Below are 21,355 nucleotides of genomic sequence, written 5' to 3' on the forward strand. Positions count from 1 at the left end.
CAGGTATCTCATCCTTGACAAATGGCAATCCAGTCTCCACTTAAATACCTGTAATCTATCACCTCCCAATGCAGTCTTTTTTAGGGCTGGACGATATATCGCTATATCATCCAAAACAGGTTTGAAGCTCACATTGTGATATTGGTTTCATAATTTTTGAGCTGGTAATATATCACAAATCATGATGTGTGTGCTATGCAAAAATCACAATGTGGGAAAAACTGGGAATCCAGCCAATGCTTCTCACAATTCCGGCAGCCCTTGTAAACTCTGCCAGCTCAGCTCTCCCCTGCCTCATGCAGGGGGAAGCGAATCGCAAGAGCAGGTGCCAGCATAAATAATGATGTGGGGGAAACCGTGAAGCCAGCCAATGCCTCTACATAGCTCCATCCTTATTTCAGACATTGTGATATATCGATATATCACAATGTTTAGCTGGTGATGTTGACAACCAGATATCGCCCAGCCCTAGTCTCTTCCACCATGAAACAGCTCCTACCACCAGGATGTTTTCCCTAATGATCTTTGTTCCTTTGTACAATAGCACAAGCCTTTGCAGATCCACTGGGAGAGCATCTATGGCTTCTTTTGACTTTTGACTACCGGAGGCCAGGAAGTGTGAAATATTCTCGGAGTCGAGTGTGGATTTCATGCTCTTTATTCAGCTCATAGTAGTGAGGAATGAATGTTCCCCCAAAATATCTGCTTTATATACATTATTCATGCAATGAGCCGCTCGTGATTGGCTAATTCTGGGATTCTCCTGTAGGCCAATCAGGTTGTGGATTCACTTCCACCTGGAGCTGGATTGGGTGGCTCCTGTGGACCAATCATACTGCTGCATTGTTCTAGGACCAATCAGACTGCTGCATTCTGGGCCCTATTGTTTTAGGACCATTCAGACTGCTGCCTTTTAGATCCTATTCAACTCAGTACATAACAAAGTCATGGATGATATACTTATGTACATTCACCCCCTGATGACTAATTGTGAATGAGCTGCCTCAGATCAAGCACCACAAAACCAACTTTCCATGCTGCCCAAACTCACTTTAAATGCAATGCAAAGTTTTTCAGTGCAGTCAGTTCACAGATTCAGATGGAAGTCACCCAGTTCAGATGCAGAGTGGCACTCTTGCAAGCCCCCATGGGCATGTGTGGTGGTGCTGCCAGCTGACTAGCAACCTGGTTGAAAATCATACAGACATGCCATCAGTATCAACCGGCACCTCACAATGAAGCTACTATCATTGCTCACAAAGGGTTACCCCAATCGCACAGATCACAGCAGCCACAATCATATGTGCTTGGATGGAGGCACAAGTCGAATCCTGGTGCTTCCCTAAGTTCCCACATGCTCCCTCAACCAGGCATCTGAATTAGGTCACAGAGTTGAATAATCAAGTGATAAGAAACCAAGCAGGACAAATTTTTGCGTGAACCATCTCCATGACTCTCTAGATGCAAATCTCTCCATATATAAAACTGTATTTGTATTCATTCATTTACAATCAATTCTTACAGTCAATTTAATTTATTTTTCTCCATTTCTTTTACATTTCCCCAGTGAACTGGCACTCCTTACAGATTAACTTTTCAGGGGGTCAATGCTCTGCCCATCATTTTGAGTGAATTCCCCCTCCCTCCCTCCCTCCATCCCTCACACACACATACATGCCAGCAGCTGCTCATTTGCAGTCTTTTGTCTTCTCTGTTTGATCCCTCTGCCTTTATCAGAAATGCTGTCCTTCTACGGCAAGTGTTTTAACTCTTTGATAAATTCTTTTTGTTCTGCAGGCTAAATTTACCATTCTGTGCAATGGTGTCCCCCTTGCTCCCCACAATTATTAATTTATAGATCCTTTTGATTTTCTGAATCTTCCCTGCCCTCAAAAGGAAGTTGCTATCAGGTGCTGGGGGGGGGATACCGTGTGCATGGATGTATTTTCCTTTTAAATGAAGCTAGTTTTCTGACAGAAATTCAGTGTATACATCTGTACTGACTTGCAATCGTTTTTAAGGAGCACCTGCGGGTGCAGAGGGAAACGATCCCCCTCTATAAATGGGAGCACTTTTAATGGACCAACTCTATGTTACAAAGAAGTCTGCAAGCATCACATGAATGCTGGGCAACATTAACCCCACGGGATGGGAATAATAATAATAATAATAATAATAATAATAATAATAATAATAATTTATTATTTATACCCCACCCATCTGGCTGGGCCTCCCCAGCCACTCTGGGCGGCTTCCATAGAAACCAAAAATACAGTAAAATATCACACGTTAAAAACCTCCCTGAACAGGGCTGCGTTAAGATGTCTTCTGAATGTCAGGTAGTTGTTTATCGCTTTGACATCTGCTGGAAGGGCATTCCACAGGGCGGGCGCCACTACCAAGAAGGCCCTCTGCCTGGTTCCCTGTAGCTTTGCTTCTCGCAATGAGGGAACCGCCAGAAGGCCCTTGGCGCTGGACCTCAGCGTCCGGGCAGAATGATGGGGGTGGAGACGCTCCTTCAGGTATACTGGACCGAGGCCGTTTAGGGCTTTAAAGGTCAGCACCAACACTTTGAACTATGCTCGGAAATGTACTGAGAGCCAATGTCAGTGGCTGTTTGGGTGACTGTCTTGGGTTTCACGTACTGGGAGCCAATGTAGGTCTTTCAAGACCAGTGTTATATGGTCTCGGCGGCCGCCCCCAGTCACCAGTCTAGCTGCAAGAATCCCTTGCAGATGACTGCAGTGTCTGGAGACAGTCAGGTTGTGTATCCATACCAGTGACCAGAGGAGGAATGACTGCTGGGAGGAGCACAGAGAGAAGAAACGCTATGGTGCATCTGCAGCAGCACCACCGGATGCCTTCATCTGCCCCAGCTGCAATAAAACATGTCTCTCCTGTATTGTTCTCTACAGCCACAGCACTCTCCAATGGTTTGACTTCACTACTAAAGGCACACTCTCCCATTGTCTCCCAAGACAGATAGATGCCAACATCACTGTAAGCTGCTTTCTATGATGCCTGTGCATATTCCCCACTATCTGCCCCATGACCCTGAACCGGGGGTTCCCAATCAGGTCATCCTACCCTGGGGCAGTCTGGAGACCATCTGCCTTGCCCTGTGTCAGGGACTGGTTTGATACAGAGGAAGGGTGGGAGGAGCCAGCTGGGGAGCCCCCAAGGGAAGACAGCTCAGAGCCAGGGGATTGGTGGTGGAATGGTGATGATGAGTGGTCAGGGGCAGAAGACTGGGAGGAGGAGGTGTCAGAACCTTGAAGAGGTAGCAGGGCTTGGTGAGCAGGAAGAGTCTGTGGCAGAGAGCAGTCCAGAATAACAGGCAGAAGAGGAGGCAGGAGGGGGGGGGGCAAGAGGCAGAGTTGAGTCAGGCTGATGAAGAGGCACAAGTGTCTGCCCCTCCTGCTGCGACCAGCTTCCTTCGGGACTTGGGTGGGACTACTGTTTCATTAGGGTGTTATTTTTAAAAAAGCAATTAAACATATGGCCTGGAGGAGAGAGGAGATGTTGTGTCTCCTCCCTCCTCCTCCCTGTGTCAGGGTTGCTATATTTCAAAAAGTGAAAATCCGGACACAAAAGTAGTTGTGTTTATTTCTGGAAAATCTCCCCCCCTCCCCCCCATGAAATCTTTACCAATTTTTAGGAATATTGCCAAAAAATCAACACTTCCAATATGGGCTGCCATGTGCCCGGGTTTCCCCCAACATTTTAGCCGTTTTTCAAAAATTCCACCATTTTCAGTGGATGAATCCTGGCTTTGTCTGAAAAATTCCGGCGGTGTGGCTACAGGGGGTCTATTCGGTGAAGCCACTTGAAAAGGATCATGCAGTGCCAGACAGGACCAATTGAGCCATCAATCCTGCCTGGTACTGCTTCAGAGTTGGGTCGCATTTAACCAACAACTCATTGTAAAGCAAGACCCCTGGCGGGGGTGGCCTGGTGAGATTTCCAAGGGTTTTCCTTTCCTGGATTACAGCTTTAGCATTGTGTTTGAGCGGTGCTCTGTGCAGAAGCGGACTTGTTCTCTTCTTCCAATGTTCAGATTTGTCCAAGTTGCTGCTGAATTTCACATAAAGCGATCTTTCTTGAAAGCTAATTTGCAGTTCTGCTTGGGTGAAACATCTGGGGGGCTTTGAGGAGAGTGAAAGCAAGCGTCGATAAAAGTGGCAAACATTTCTCAATGGGGTGTCACACATCTTTACCATGGAACCATAAAAAAGACAGTCACAAAAGTTAATAGACAAGTTTAGCCACAGGTGTTCCATTTTTCCCATACCTGTGCTGACTGTTCTGTCGGAAGTCCAGGCTGCTGAGGAAACCGAGTGCTGAGGGAAACAAAATTGTATATGGCAATATTCAGTATGTGGGTAAAACAACTACTGGTTGGTTTGTAGAGTTATGTTTATTTTATAATATTTATTTAACCAAATACACATGACACTTGGTTGTAGTAAAACTGGTAAGCCAGGGTTTCCCAAACTTGGGTCTCTGGCCATTTTTGGACTACAGTGGTACCTTGGTTCTTGAACGGCTTGACTCCCAAACAAATCGGCCCCCACACAACGCAAAGGTGACCTGGAAACCACAACTAATCCAGAATGCGGCAGCCAGACTGGTGACTGGGAGTGGCTGCCGAAACCCTATTACACTGGTCCTTAAAGACCTACATTGGCTCCCAGTATGTTTCCAAGCACAATTCAAAGTGTTGGTGCTAACCTTTAAAGCCCTAAATGGCCTCGGCCCAATATACCTGAAGGAGTGTCTCCACCCCCCTCATTCAGCTGGACTGAGGTCCAGCTCCGACGGCCTTCTGGTGGTTCCCTCCCTGCGAGAAGTGAGGTTACAGGGAACCAGGTAGAGGGCCTTCTCTGTAGTGGCACCCGCCCTATGGAACGCCGTCCCATCAGATGTCAAGGAAATAAACAACCATCTGACTTTTAGAAGACATCTGAAGGCAGTCCTGTTTAGGGAAGTTTTTAATGTTTAATGCTATATTGTGTTTTTAATATTTGGTTGGGAGCTGCCCAGAGTGGCTGGGGAAACCCAGCCAGATGGGCGGGGTATAAATAAATAAATTGTTGTTGTTGTTGTTAGCACCCGGGGCTCAGAAGTTACTCTTCCAGGAGGCAGTAAATCAAGAGAGCAGCTTAGAATTCACAGTTAGCTTAATGAAATATAAGTGGAACCCAAAATGATTTTTTAAAAATATGCCTCACTTTCTTTCCCTCGATCCAGGAGCACGGCCAGAAATCAAATCCTCTGTGGTGCTTTTCATTTGCCGTACTTGTTGAACTTCCCACCATTCCGTTAATAGCATCTTTCATTGTCACTGATTCGGGAGGGGGTGTCTTCCTTCAAGATTAGTGCCACCTTTCTAGGGTGGCAGACTAATTAGCAGCGTTGGCACCTCCAAAGATGTGAAATTTGTCCTTCCCAATAACTTCTTTATAGCTGGGTTTTGCCTGGGTTACCGCAGCAGATGTCACATTAATGCTCCAAAATCCGAAGTCCATTTTTATCAACATCTTTGACGGAGCCCTGGGGGTTTTCGCTGATGGAGTGCGAGCTAGAATTGGCCTCGTTTTTTAACTTTGGCGATTAAGAATTCATTTGATGATACTTACTGTATGTTCGCTCTGCCCTCAAGATAGCTGTCAGCACTCCTTTAATTAAGACTAACTTACTGACTTCGGGCTGCGTTTCAAAGCACATTCTGGAAACAAAAAGACGCCTAGTTTTCCAAGACCTGCTAGTGCTACCGAGTCAATTTGCCACTGTCACCGGGCCACAAAGGGGCTATGGCGGACCTGCATGAACCTTTTACCGTGCCGTTTAATGAGGGCTCCGTGCTCAGCTGAGCTTGTCTCAATCCAGGCGTGTGCAAAAATACGGCCGTAGAAACCAGGAAGGTTATCAGAAATTGCATGTTGCTGTGAGAGCAAACATGTTTTCGCAGAAATCACTGCGCAACTCGCTGTCTGAACAAGGCTTGGGAGGAGGATTGAGGGATAAAGCTCGATAAAGAAGAAACTCTCTACCCTCTCTCGAGTTATGCTTTGGAGAGAGTTAAAAGAAAGACCTAAGAAGAGGCTGAGACATAGGAAAAGGCTGGATTTGGTACACTCTCCAAGAAACTCAGAGGGCATCAAGGAAGCTGCTTTCAGTTACCAGCAGCACCTCAACCCCCAGTGTGTTAGAAAGGTGGTAAAGGAAACAGGTGGCGCTGTGGTCTAAACCACAGAGCCTCTTGGGCTGATCGGAAGGTTGGCTGTTCGAATCCCCGTGACGGGGTGAGCTCCCTTTGCTCTGTCCCAGCTCCTGCCAAGCTAGCAGTTCGAAAGCACACCAGTGCAAGTAGATAAATAGGTATCACTGTGGCAGGAAGGTAAACAGTGTTTCTGTGCACTCTGGTTTCCATCATGATGTTCTATTGCACCAGAAGCAGTTTAGTCATGCTGGCCACATGACCCAGAAAGCTGTCTGCGGACAAACATTGTCTTCCTCGGCTTGAAAGCGAGATGAGCTCCGCAACCCCATAGTTGTCCAGGTGTCCTTTACCTTACCTAGATAGGTGGTAAATGGAGATGTTCTGTTCTTTTAGCTATAGCACATGTGAGATGTGATCTCTTTTCTACCTCCAATTTTCAAATGCAGTATGTTATTTACTTTATTTTATTTACTTTAAATAATAATACGCAGGGAAGGAAGTCTGTCATTTCAGGTTTTTTATGACATTTCTTTCCGGTGGCTTCCATGGCTGTCATTTGTGGCTTTCGGTGGTGGGGTTCCCCCCCCCCTTAAACGGTGTGCTTTTCTACATTGTGTTTGTAAGATGTAAACTTACCTTATGAAGACTTGGCTCTAAAAGGAAGGATAAAATGCTCCCTCTTCCAAATAAATAAATAAATATTGTGCACATGTCTCCATCAGATGTTGCTGGACTACAACTCCCATCATCCCTTGCTGGATGGGGGTGATGGGAGTTGGAATCCAACCTCATCAAAAGGACCACAGGTTCTGCACATCTCTTCATTACAGCATTGTATTAATTGCCTAATAAAAGAAGTAAATGCCACCAACCACTCCAGTACATTTTCCAAGTTTTATTTGGAGTTTGGCAAAGTAGATTAGAGACATTTGTATTCATTAAGGATAACTTTTTAAAAATACTGTTCATTTGGAACTCAGGCACTTTATTTATAAAGCCTGGACTTTATAGGCAGCATAAGAACCATAAACAGAACAATAAAATGTTGAGGGGGCGGAAGCCACTTTTGTACATCACACTCTACAAAGGAAAAAGGAAAAAGAAAACCCACAAGGTTGTTTCATAAATTCCTGTTTTAGCAGATGGCTAAAGGAAAATGCAGCACTGAGAGCACAGTGGATGATGACTGTGGAATGAGACTGCCATATCTGGAACAACCAGCTCCAGTATCTAGTATAATGCTTTGAAAAGGACATCACAACACTCATGGATTTCAGAGCTCAAGTTCAGTGAAGGAAGAATCCAGGCCACAATTTTCTAGATGGTTCCATAGCAGCCAAATTGTAGAGACTGGTATTTCTCTTTCATTGATGTTCCCAAGGCAAAATGAATACCCTTCCATTCCTCAAGGTGATTTAACTTCTAGAGCCGTGGTTCCCAACATGGGGCACACTCCCCACGCGGGGGCAATTTGATTTTTAAGGGGGGCAATTCGAGAATGAGTTTGTAATAATAATAGTAATAATAATATTTTTTTATTTATACCCCGCCCATCTGCCTGGGTTTCCCCAGCCACTCTGGGTGGCTCCCAACAGAATTAAAAGCACAATAAAACATCAAACATTAAAAACTTCCCTAAACAGGGCTGCCTTCAGCCGTCTTATAAAAGTCAGATAGTTGTTTATTTCCTTGACATCTGATGGAAGGGTGCTCCACAGGGCGGACGCAAACACTGAGAAGGCCCTCTGCCTGGTTCCCTGTAACCTCACTTCTCACAGGGAGAGAACCACCAGAAGGTCCTGAGAGGTGGACCTCAGTGTCCGGGCTGAACGATGGGGGTGGAGACACTACTTCAGATATACTGGGCAGAGGCCATTTAGGGCTTTAAATGTCAGCACCAAGACTTTGAATTGTGCTCGGAAACGTACTGGGAGCCAATGTAGGTCTTTCAGGATCAGTGTTATAAGGTCTCGGCAGCTGCTCCTAGTCAGCAGTCTAGCTGCCACATTCTGGATTAATTGCAGTTTCCAGGTCACCTTCAAAGACCAAGTTAATGGCATTTTAGACTTCCTCCACATGAATAGGAGTTCACTTTTTGAATAATAAGAATTATATGTCACGGGGGGGGCTTCAGGATTTTAGACAAGCTTAGGTGGGGCATAAGGGACGCGGGTGGCGCTGTGGGTTAAACCACAGAGCCTAGGACTTGCCAATCAGAAGGTCACGGTTCGAATCCCCGTGATGGGATGAGCTCCCATTGCTCGGTCCCTGCTCCTGCCAACCTAGCAGTTCGAAAGCACGTCAAAGTGCAAGTAGATAAATAGGTACCGCTCCGGTGGGAAGATAAACGGTGTTTCTGTGCGCTGTTCTGGTTTGCCAGAAGTGGCTTAATCATGCTGGCCACATGACCTGGAAGCTGTATGCTGGCTCCCTCGGCCTGTAAAGCGAGATGAGCACCCCAACCCCAGAGTCGGCCATGACTGGACCTAATGGTCAGGGGTCCCTTTACCTTTTCCTAGGTGGGGCATTGCCAAAGAAAGGTTGGGAATAGAGTACCTGGCAAGACTGAAATATCCCTATAGATTTCCAGACTGAAAGGTCTATGGGGATGTGGAGGGTTCCCTTTTTTAATATGAGCACACTTATTCTTCCCTCCATACATAACTTTCTGCTTGCTGTTAGATTGTCTGATTTCCAATTTATTGCAGACATTATATTCGCTGAAATAATTAAAGCCCCGTTGAGGAATTTCCCCCACATGCCCTGTATGTATTTTTTAGTACTTCTCCCTGCATAAGCTGGAGCCACAAAGGAGTGGACATTCTTCCTCCTGCAAGCAAATGTCACTTACATGAATCAAAGACCGGTACATTCCTTATGTGAAAGCTCTACCAACTCTTATGGTCACTTGTATAACACGGTGCTACTGAAGTAGAGGGAATTCGCCTCGGGGGTGCCACTATATGCTAACCAGCCCACAAAACCAAGGAGCCAACCCTGAATGCAGCAATAGCAAGTGGAACAGATTGGGAGGCCACTGGGCCAAATGGGAAGCAGGATGGATTGAACAGCATCAGCATCTGAGCATTTGTGACTGGGGCTTACTGAGAAGTATGGAGAAGAGGCCATAAGCCAGGGCCCAAATGGTCTCAAGCTGATGTAGTATTTCAGCCACTGTCAGGCTTTGGGGAATTTGCTCCTTCCCCCCGTGACAGTAGATACGAGATCAAATGAAAGGAATGCCTTACCAGTTAGAATCTTTAATAATCATATTGAGAGAACACATTTCCTAGAAATGGTGGTGCTCCCAATTAAGGGACACTCCCCCGTCCGTTCTTATTAATCTACGTCACTCCTACATCTTATAATCTGACCTTGCACCCTCTGTTCTGTTCTGACACATTCTGAGCTCTCTGTGACTTTGGAGAAGGGGGGGATGGATGCTATCCAGAGACTGTGAATCTGTTGACTCTCTCTCTTCTAGTGTTTCATCTGCTAGCTGTTCCCCATCCGGTATTTCCCAGCTTTTGCCTTCTGAACGATGCCCCTCTGCAAACCACTGTTCCAAATCTGTACTGTCCTCCTGCTCCTGGGAAGATTCAGGATCAGGGAGAGGGGGTGGCTTCCACCGTTCTTCCTCAGTGCAGCCCTCCTCAGCACGGTCCCTGACAGACACTCAAGTCTAGAATCTGGACCAGAAGAACTCTTAGGTCTAAACCACTATGGTGGTGCAAGGCATCCCAATTTTGTTTCAGTGGTCGTGGTGAGGCCGTAAGCCAACTCAATCTCAAAACAGAATTGTGGGCCTTACCCATTTCTAATGTTTAATTAGGAGTTTAAACGCTATTTGAATAGGTGGTATTTGTTGAATATGCAAGATACTCTTTCCTCTTGTGTCTTCTACAACCAAAAAACACACACAAACACACACTGCATGGTTTTAAACCTGAATTAATTGTGATTGATAGCAAGGAGGAGGGGAGGAGGCACACAGCCAGAGACTCTCACCTGCACGGTCTCCTCCTCCCCTCACCCCTTCACCTTTGGCCTAACCATGGGTGAACCATGGTCTCCTCAACTCTATCCAGAATCCAGGATCAGCCCAAATTGGCCCAGTTTGGTTCAGGATCCAGGATTTGTATGGACTAGATAAACAGTCCTAGAAATGACACATCATCATCATTCGTTAAATTTGTTTGTCACTTTATCTTGCCCAAGGTGACCCAAAGTGATATGCAATCAAGCCCTGCACAATATTTAGTTAAAGTAGGCACATGACTGGATCACATTGTGCTGGCAAGTTTCCCTGCATCCTCTAAGTGGCAGTGTGATGGCCTGGGAATCGGATTCAGAGGTTGAACCTGAGGAATCCCAGCCTGCACAGGATTCCCCGCCTCCAGAACCAGCTGAGTCGGGGCTGGGGCATGAGCCTGAAGGGTCCTCACCTGTGCTGGATCCTCAGGTGCAGGCACCAGCTGAGTCTGCTCTGGCTCCTGAGGGGATGGAGGACCTATTGCCTGCAGGTGCTCCACTCTCAGCCCCATCAGAGGAAGCTGAGGTTGCCTCTGGGTCCGGTAACCCTCCAGCCTCTCCTGAGCTGCAGAGGCTCAGGGCAGAGAGGCGGAGGGAACTAAGTTCCCGCAGGAGGAGTGCTTGCCTCCAGGCCAGGAGAGGCGAGTCACCTGTGGACCGGGGCCGCCCTATACCTCAGGGCAGATAAAAGCCAGCCAGCCCAGTCCTAAGTTGCAGGAGCAACATTGTTGCTAGCCTGTTCCTGCCTGCACCCTATCCTGCTTTTCTGCCGGAGCTCCTGACCTCACCCGACTCCCTGCCTTGGACCCAGCTTCAGCTTTGAGGGACTGCCTCCATACTGCACCCTTGACCTCGGACTGGAGTCAGACCTCGCCTCTTGGTTAGCCCCCAGGACCAGCACAGGCAGTCAATCAAGTGGCGTGGGTCTGGGGAAACTTGGAGCGTGCCGATGCGCCACACAGAATTTTTAACTGGATGTCGCATGTGGGTCTTCAGCTTAACTTTCAATAAGCAGCATTTGTTACAATAAGTGAAAATGTTCCCGCAATATGTTCCCTGTTTTATTTGCTTGACCATAGAAGCTCCTTCCCCCACCTTCCTGCCAGCAATTAAAAACAGCAGAAACAACACAACCCAGCAATCACATCTTCACACTAATTAAGCAATGGGTGTAATGTATTTTTAAGGCCAAGATCATCCTTGGCAGAGGAAAACTATTTTACCCTGAAGTCTTTCCAAAGTAGACTTCTTAATGCCAGCTCCTACAGTGGTTCCCAGAGAGCTGCTGTTTCAGGTCAAACATATGCCAACTTAATGGTCCTTGAATTTTATTTTTCTCTCCCTGCAAGGTACCCATTCATCCAAGGAGCAATTTCTTTAAATGAGGCATCTTAATCTGAATTGCCAGTTACTACCTGTGGTGTCAACTTTTACCCCCATCACCTATGGGAAATGAAAGGCAGATTCAACAGCTCTGGTAAAGTTTTGTTTTGGGGTTGTTGTTGTTTTGCTCGCTGAAATTCCAAGCAAAAAAGTTTGGGATCCAAATGTGCAAGATGGCTGTCAGGACTCGAACCATGCAAATGTGTGTTTCCAAAAAGCTCCACTCTCATTTTAGAAGCTAAGCAGGATTAGAGCCTGTCATTTTGGAAGGCCAAAGGGCATTACGGAAAGATGGCTAAGAGAGGCGGGGAGAGTTCCTACTGTTTGAAAGCACACAGTAATTTCTTGGCAGGATTTATGAGAAAAACATACTATATTTGTACTAGTCCATTGTCATGCTGGTGATGGACTGTGCATGTTCCAGGGTGAGGGAAGCACTCAAGACCGGCAGGATTGAAGGAGAGGAGCAACGGAACAGTATGGGTGAATGAGCAGAGGCAGGGGTGGACTTGGGTACTATGGCACCTGGGCAAGGCCATAATTTGGTGCCACCCCTCACCCTCACCCTGTGTCAGGGAATTGGAGGCAGAGAAGGGGGAAAGAATGGGGACTTACAGAGATAAGCCTCCGTTACTTAGCAGCTGTACTTCCTCGGACGAGAAGGGTGACAAAGGGCTGTCAGGAAGCAATGAATCAGAGAGGGGGGAGCAGCTTCCCGGGCCCAGCCACTCTCGTAACAGAGGAAGGAAGGGGGGTGGGTTCAGGAAGTGGATATGCTGGAAGAAAATGAAAGCTTCTTCAGTCTCTGCAACTGACTCACCATGATGCAGGCTGACTCTCAGAGCTCCATGTATATAGCAAGAAAAAAACAATAAATCTTGTAAATATGGCTGGATTCCCGGACTCTTATCCCTTCTAGCACTCACCAATCATCCCTGACACCCTGCCTTCCCAAAGGCAGATAAGGAGGCACTCAGCTTTGGGCTGGCCTCAGGTGATCGGAGCATATCACATCAGTTGCCCGGCTGCCATTGCATTTCCTGGCCCCATTCAAAGTTCTAGTTATAACCTTTAGACCTTTGAAAGGTTTGGTACCCGGCTGCTATAAGGATTGTCTGCACCCATACCATCCTACCCATGTCCCAAGATCTGTGTCAGAGCTTTTGCTTAAGTATCCACCAGGGCGGATGACTAGGGCTGCATCTACACTGCTATTAAAAGAACACTGAAAATGCTCTAGAAAAGAACCATTCTAAAGCTCACAATGGAAAATTTCACAGAATTCTGATTTCAGCTCTACAGCGCCCTCTGGTGTCACAGGGTTCTAACACATTTATAATGTTTTCATTTTACTAATGTAGCTGAGGCCCAGGTTAGCAAGCACTGCTAAGGGTCTTCTCAGCAGTGGCCCCACAATTGTGAAACTCATTTCTTTTTGAGATTCCGCAGGCCTCGCCCCTGTCAAGAGGGATATCAAGAGTTGAAGACCTATTTTCTTGATGGCTGTTGAGGGTTATGTTTATTTGAATGAATGTTTTATAGGTTGAAATCTCGTTTTGATTTTAAGTGTTTTAAGCCATTTTGTGTAGCTTTCCTGAAAGCAAGGTTTGTGTCTACTCAATAAATAAATAAGGATCACAAAAGAGCGTGCTCTGCACACTTTTGCAAGCACTATCTAACTGCTAAGTACTGTGTAACTATACAAGTGGATCGTCCCTGAGCAATTAAGATAAACTTACTGCAGTTCTCTTAACTTCCCCCGAAATTCCTGCAGTGTGTTGCTCAAGGAGCAGGCCCTCCTAATGTACTCAGAATTGAGCTTTAGGCAAAATTTGGTCATGACTGTAATATTATTTCCCCTCCCAAGTCAAGTCTAGCCAAAGAATGTACAAAGCGAGAGCAAGCGCTTTGTGCTTAGCTCGACGGAGGCAAGAACAAACTGTGTTCGGCCACATATTAAAATTAAAGCAACGATAATCTAATTTGCTGAAGGAATTTCCATTAGTATTCACCTGGTGGCTAGCAGCTTTAATCTCCTGCCATTAGTGAAAATAGGAGCTCATTAAATAGCAATTATTCCTTTAATAAGGATAGGAGTCTGTGTAGAAACATTGCTGTTATCACTTCCCGCGTAATTGTTCTCAGTGGCCACCATTAATAGAGTGTCACTATGACACAGCCCATCCCCTTGTGTTCAGCTATCATCATCACCAACAGGTACTAGAAAGAGAGAAAAGTATAAAGTACATTATTTCTGGATTTCCTCTGTGGAGTGCTGTAGAAACTCCTCAACGATAACTGTTTTATCAACTGTTTTATAACGAGATAGATAGATGATATAGATAGATAGAGAGAGAGAGAGAGAGAGAGAGAGAGAGAGAGAGAGATTAGATAGATAGGCAGACAGACAGACAGACAGACAGACAGATAGATACTGTAGATAGGATAGATAGATAGACTTCTTGCAAGCATTTAGGAATTTGCTTTAACTACACAATAGTAATTTTGACATGGTCCCTTGGACAATCACTTGCTTTGGTTTATTTTGTTTGAAGTTGGAACCACTTAAATACGGGAGCATGGTGAGAGAAGAAATGACAGTCCATCACACAGGACATATACCCATTTCTAAGCTTTATGTCTTCACTAGACAGTATTCTAGATCTGTTGTACCAAATCACAGTTCTCCTGAATGATATCATAGCTTTGCTTACAAACATCAGTTGCAGAAAAGGTACAACCTTCCCTTTTTGTTAAAATCAATATCCACCACACTGTGCTTACTGATGCTGTGCTGTGTCTAATAATCATTTGTTACGATGAAAACATAACCCATTGCTGCCAAATGCACTCTATTTTATTATTTATCTACGCGCCTAGCTGTGAATACTCCCACCATCTCTAAAAAGGAGCATTTATTATTAAATATTCCAATTTGCTCAGCACCCAAAGGCAGTGGGCTTAGCTCTATTCAGGCATTCGTTGTGTGTACAGCAGAGATAATGTTGACTTGAAATGAGAGCCAGAATTTTAGCCCCACCCACTGCAACTTTGCATCTGCTTTCTTGAACTATCGCACACTATGTAAGGTAAAGGTAAAAGGTAGAGGACCCCTGTATGGTTAAGTCCAGTCAAATGTGACTATGGGGTTGCAGCGCTCATCTCGCTTTCAGGCCAAGAGGGCCGGCATTTGTCCACTGATAGCTTTCCAGGTCATGTGGCCAGCATGAATAAACCACTTCTGGTGCAATGGAACACTGTGACGGAAACCAGAGTGCACGGAAATGCTGTTTACCTTCCCACCTCAGCTGTACTTATTTATCTACTTGCACTGGTGTGCTTTTGAACTGCTAGGCTGGCAGTAGCTGGGACATACCAATGGGAGCTTACCCTGTTGCACAGATTCGAACTGCCAGCCTTCTGATTGGCAAGCCCAAGAGGCTCAGTGTTGAGAGCACAGTGCCACCTGCTCAAAACTCAGAGGATGAGCTCCTGCTCCCTTTTTGAGAGCTCTGCACAATCAGCATCCCTGAACTTATCAGTGTCCTGTTTGCATGGAGCCCCAGCATGCAAGCAGGAGCGCTTTATTACGGACCATCATGCATAAAGCACAGTTCTCCCATGTAACAGATGTGATATCAGAAGTGGATCTAAAAAGCAAAGGTCTGCGCCGAAGTCCACATGCAATTACCTTGCAAACAAGAAGCAGGTGAACAGGACTCCAATAAACCCGGTGTGGAAACTGAGTTGAAAAAGTGGAATCCGCCTGACGCAATACCGTATCTTTTTTCTTTCTCTTAATTTTCTATTGTGGGTGATAGCCATCACACTGAAAGTGGAGCCTGTCTTAACTCTGAATGGCAAGAAATTGTTTTATTTACACACACACACACACCCATTATTAATATAATCAGGCAAAGTGTGCATCACAGAGGAAGGTCTGTTAACTATGGTTTTTTTTTGCCCATAAAGAGTTAATGTAATATTAAGCTACTGGTTCCTAACTGATCTCTAGCCTGCACTCTTTAACTATAATGGGGTATCCTTTTCAATATGAATTGGTTAGCCATGGTCAATATTTTAGCTTCCTCAAGAGAAATCTGCTAATTTCCCCATTGTGCCGCATTTGACATTGGCAGATGAATTTTCATTGGCATAAAGATTTTAATTTAGCTAATCATTTAAAAATATGACATGCATTTGGCATGATCCAGCCAAGGTTATGCAGTTTTCAGTCCTGTTGAATGCAATGAGAAATTTTCCAACATGTGCTTAACTCTCCTAATCAAACTGATCTGTGAGACTTCAAAACACTTCTCTCATGTGGGTTGTGCCCATTGCTACTTAGCCAGATGAGCAAGTCCTAGAGCAAGGGTGAGGAATATGTGGTTTATGGAGGTATGTGGTTTATGGAAGTGGACTACAACAACATCAGGAAAGCCAGAGGTTGCCCTCTGTGCCCTAGACGGATAATTCAAGTGAGAAAATTTCTCTGCAGCACCCATGTTGTAGTCACAATAATTTTAGATTACTTCTTACCTCTGTGAAATACATGCAGGGAAGAAAGGTTAAAAATCAGAGGCATCCATTTTTTCACACTCTGTTTCTACGTCCATATTACCATCCACCATGGAAAGAGATTTTCCCCCTACACCCTGGAATGAGCATGCAAATGGAATTAAGATCAGAAGTATATTGACTCAAAGGATCTGATTAAAGCTATATGACATGTAATTCCAATCTAATCCAGAGCTTTCCAAACTTTTCAAGTTAGTGACGCACTTTTTTGGACATGCATCATTTCGCAACACAGTAATTCAGTTCTGCATCATTTTGTGACACAACAATTCAATTTTACTAGGGAACCAGGGGTTAAACTAACCCTTTCCAGCCCCAGGAAGAGCGCAGGGAGCGTTTGTGCGACACACCTACACACTGCAGCTGACACACCAACATATCGTGACACACAGTTTGGAAAACTCTGACCTAATCTTCCACCCGAGCAACACCTCCCCTTTACTGGCTCCTAATTTCTCAGTAGTGATGTATGGAAGTGAGAGCTGGACCATAAAGAAGGCTGATAGCCGAAGAATTGATGCTTTTGAATTATGGTGCTGGAGGAGACTCTTGAGAGTCCCATGGACTGCAAGAAGATCAAACCTATACATTCTTAAGGAAATCATCCCTGAGTGCTCACTGGAAGGACAGATCGTGAAGCTGAGGCTCCAATACTTTGGCCACCTCATGAGAAGAGAAGACTCCCTGGCAAATACCCTGATGTTGGGAAAGATGGAGGGCACAAGGAGAAGGGGACGACAGAGGACGAGATGGTTGGATAGTGTTCTCAAAGCTACCAGCATGAGCTTGACCAAACTGTGGGAGGCAGTGAAAGACAGGAGTGCCTGGCATGCTCTGGTCCATGGGGTCACGAAGAGTCAGACACGACTAAACGAATAAACAACAACAACAGCAGCAGATCAGATGCTTAAATTATCTGTGTCCTTCCTCACCTATTCATTTAAATGCAAAATGAGGTAGGAAGTGTTCCAGGAGATGTATCCCATTCCAAGAGGTGTATCCCCATCCCACCCAGTGTTCAGAGGCCAGACTCTCCCAGCACCCAAGATTTGTCTCCCACTCCTACCATTTCCTCTCAAGTCTCTCAATAAGAGGTAGCTTGTTGGGCAAACAAGCTACTGATCCACCTATAGCTTGCTGCTGTTTCCTGCCTCACAACTTCCACCCAGGAGGCAGGCACTAAAAATGAGGACCCCCTTTGACTTGGGGTGTCATGCCACTGTCTATGCCTGCTCACTTGCCGTCTACCACTTTGACTCTCTAGCTGTGCTCAGATCTGGCCGACTCTGCATATAGCTGAGGTGCTGCCAACGTCCACGTGCCAGCCTCCCTTCTATCAACTTATTTTGGTGCCAGAGTTTCCTGGGGAACTTATAGCACATTGTCGCATCGGGGGTGCTTAGAAGCCAACTCTCCCCTGTGTCTTCAGCTGCTGCTTATTTGGCCACAACTATCTGTCTGTCTATTACACCGCTGCTCTTCCCAATTGAATGAGTTCTCTGGATGGGTCACCAAACAACAGGGATCAACGTGCCCACACAGTGTTGCTGCCCACCTCAATGAGAGAGAGAAAGGGATCAAGAGAGATTTCTTTTGTGCACACACATACTTACCTCTGTGAGGAAGTGCTGATGTACACATGTTCCTCCTTCTGCCTGCCTCGATGTCAGGGACTTGACTAAGGAGGAATGGCGGGAGAGCTCCCTTCTTTTCTGAAGCTTCCCAAGGGCAGGAGGACAGTATTGATTTAGAACAGTGGTTTGCAGAAGGGCAAAGTCTAGAGGAGAAAAGCTGGGAAATACTGGGTGAGGAGCAGCTAGAAGAGCATACACCAGGAGAGAGACAGTTGGCTGATTCAGTGTCCTTGGATAGGTCCCCACCCCTTTACCTAAGACTAGAGGGGCTTGGAAAGTGATGGAACAGAAACCGCAATGGCAACAAGATCAGATTACCCGACGTAAGAGTGACGCAGATTAACGGGGATGAAGGGGGTGAACCTTTACTGGGAGCAACGCCGTATTTTAGCGTGCTATGCTTTCCTTTCTCTCTCGCAGTGATTATTAAAGAACTTACCCAGTAAGAACGCTCCTTCCATTTGATCTGTTTAATTACTGCCACCGGGGGAGAGATCCAATTCTCTGAAGCTTCAAACTAGGATAGGGAGAGAAGGCTGTGTCCCAGCATGCTTCTGCTGCTCATTTCAGAGAGAGAAGGATACTGGACATTGTGGGCTAATGTTGATGCTGCCAGCACCAAAGAGTAGGACGAGTCATTGTGACCTTGCACTGATGCTCAAAGAGAAAGACTGGCCATTGTGACCCCATGCTGCCATAGTAATGTTGCTTGCCTGAAGGAGCATGGCTGCTTGAGGGAAAGAGACTGGCCATTGTGACCTCATGCTGAAGCTCTTGCCTGAAGGAGGGGCTGACCATTGCAACCCTTGAAGGTGGGAAACTAACTGCTGTGATCTCATGCCACAGGTGGTGGTGGTGGTGATTTTATACACTGGTACATCAGGTTAGAAACTTAATTTGTTCTGGAGGTCCGTTCTTAAGCTGAAACTGTTCTTAACCTGAAGCACCACTTTAGCTAATGGGGCCTCCTGCTGCTGTGGCGGTGGCGCGCAATTTCTGTTGTCATCCTGAAGCAAAGTTCTTAACCCGAGGTACTATTTCTGGGTTAGCGGAAACAAAATAAAATAAATAAAATTTATTTTAGCGGAGTCTGTAACCTGAAATGTCTGTAACCTGAAGCGTCTGTAACCCGAGGTACCACTGTATGAGTAATGCCCAAATCGCTTCTTTCCTGAAGGAGAGAGACTGGGCATCATGCTGAAGTGGCCTGGTTGAAGGAGAGACCTCCTTCAGGTGACCAAAGGCCGTAGTGACCTCATGTTAATGCTGCTTGCATGAAGGTAAGAGATGGCCATTGTGATTGTGATGCTGTCTGTCTGAAGGAGTTAGAATGGCCACTGGGAAGGAGAATGTTCCTTGGAAGGAGACTGTCATGCAGCTGTGCCCATTTGCCGCAAGGCACCCAAAATGATGGCCTTCGGTCAGTAATCCCTGCAGTCTCAAGCAATGTTTCCCAACCATGGGTCTCGGACTACAATTCCCATCATCCCTGACCACTGATCTTGCTAGCTAGGGATGATGGGAGTTGTAGTTCAAAAACAACTGGAGACCCAAGGTTGGGAAACACTGGTCTAAACCAATGCCTACTGAAGTTCCCTTGTCCCATAGCAAGAGGCTGACTGAGTCAAGCAATTTTGGAGACATAGCTATTCGGAAGCAAATGCTCAAGGAAGAGGATGAAGCACTGTCCGCTTCTAGCAGGAGCTCCTTGCATTCATTATCAGCTGTTCCACTATGAAGTTCAGCACCAGGGCAGGACCGCCCATGTGTCTAGGCAGACACTGAGCAAGAACACAAAGAAATAAGAAAATTGCATGTTGCCATCCACAGCCTAGATCTGCAAGCCAATCTGTGTGCCTGGCTTGGGTGTTTTATTATTATCCCCCACTCCCAACATACAGTCTAGAGGATAAATGGGGAGGGGATTTCCTCTGGCTTGTCCAGTATTAAAAAAAACTTATGGGTGTTCTAGGGACATCAGCTGCTCTCTACAGCCATCTATTTTTGCTCTGCATGATGACCTTATATAAGAGGAATTGGATCCACTCCCAATTCCATATAGCATTCTCACAGATTTCTTTGGCTTGTAAATTTTAGGCCAGGAGCAGATGTGCCAGATCCCCAAACATCCTTTGGTATTGTGCGTCAGCTGTACAATCAACAGTGCTAGGTCCTTGCATAGCCATAATAGTTTCTTCCTGTTTAGCCTGAGAAAAGAAAACAAGTTTCCAGTAACTGAAAATGAGACTGGGAGGCCCATGGCTGGATATTTGGTATGCTGAGTGAAAAATCAGCTGAAATGCTTTTTGCAAGGATTCAGATTTGGCCAGGGCCATTCTTTGGGGGAAAGATGGCTGCCATCACCGGGCCCATGGAGGCAGCTATCTATTTGTACAAGAAGGCCTTGAAGAATGACACAATGTGATGATGTTGACAGTGGCGGAGCTTCATGCTCCAGCACCAGGGGTGGAGAGCAGGCGGGGGTGTGGCCGGCGCACATCTCAGGGGCATGGCACCCAGCGCAGGGGGGGGGCAGCCATGATGGCACCTCACTAGGATCATGATGCCAGAGGCAGTGCGCTCCCCCTGCCCCCCTCTTCCTACACCAGTGGATGTTGATCCTAAGAATATCTTTGAGAATGATATGTCAGTGTATGCAGGCGCATGATTGTGGTCACTGGGCACATCAAGAGTAGAAATGGGGCTAGGCTGCATGGTCCCACAGCTCTCTTACATGCAATGGGGTTCATGTGAATCCCTTATTTATATCTGCATTCCCCAGTGGTGTGCGGTCAGTGGACTAGGGGGACTAGGCTAGTCCTCTAAATGTTCCCCTGGTGCTTCCTGTGGGGTGTGTCATCACTGTAGCAGTCATATGCAACATTTCCTGTTGCCTAGAGTGGACACACAGGGGAATGTGGCTCCAGACAGGGAGGACTTCCTGTCAGACCTGGTCTGGAGCATCCTCCCCCTGCGTGGGACCAGATAGATGGGCGTGACCCTAGCAGACCCTATAAAAGGACTGGTCACACAGCCATCTTCCTCTTTTGGACTTCTTTGGCTCTTTTGCCATATTCCACAAGGCTCATCCTTACAGAGAATGGAAGCCACAAGGTAGAAAGTCTGAGGCCTGTCTCAGACTTTTTTTCTCTATAAATGTAACTGTAACCACAAGATAAAGCCAGCCTTCAGGATACTACTGTGAACTGAATGCAAGTAACTTTACCATTAATTTTAAAGAAGACTGTCATGTTGTTGTTGTTGTTGTTTTAAGAGGGAACTAAAGGGGAGATTTACCAGGAAAAGCCATAGTGGATTGCTTAACTTAAATGATTCTAACGAACTTGCTTCCAGCAGCGTGCAAGGGAATGTGCTCTGCTACTTGCTCACTAATGTGAGTGTGGAAGGTTAATATTTAATTAATATAGCCTCTCCTACTTTCTTCAACATTCCCACACCTCCTTTCCAAAGCCCAGGAAGCTTCTATCCAGCTTAGGAAGGAAGG

The 21,355-nt window shown here is 46.0% G+C and overlaps 1 long non-coding RNA gene across 1 annotated transcript; it reads right to left on the minus strand.

Moving 5' to 3' along the window:
• Positions 1–13,700: 13,700 nt before the first annotated feature.
• On the minus strand, positions 13,701–18,511 carry LOC310706649. Its single transcript, XR_014526000.1, has 4 exons — positions 18,290–18,511; positions 17,830–18,007; positions 16,178–16,293; positions 13,701–13,858 (listed from the first exon to the last, which is right to left on the minus strand). It is a non-coding gene; the product is annotated as an uncharacterized lncRNA (long non-coding RNA).
• Positions 18,512–21,355: the final 2,844 nt, after the last annotated feature.

This window comes from Podarcis liolepis, assembly GCF_965112155.1.
Source record: "Podarcis liolepis genome assembly, chromosome: 5".
In the NCBI taxonomy this organism is placed as follows: domain Eukaryota; kingdom Metazoa; phylum Chordata; class Lepidosauria; order Squamata; family Lacertidae; genus Podarcis; species Podarcis liolepis.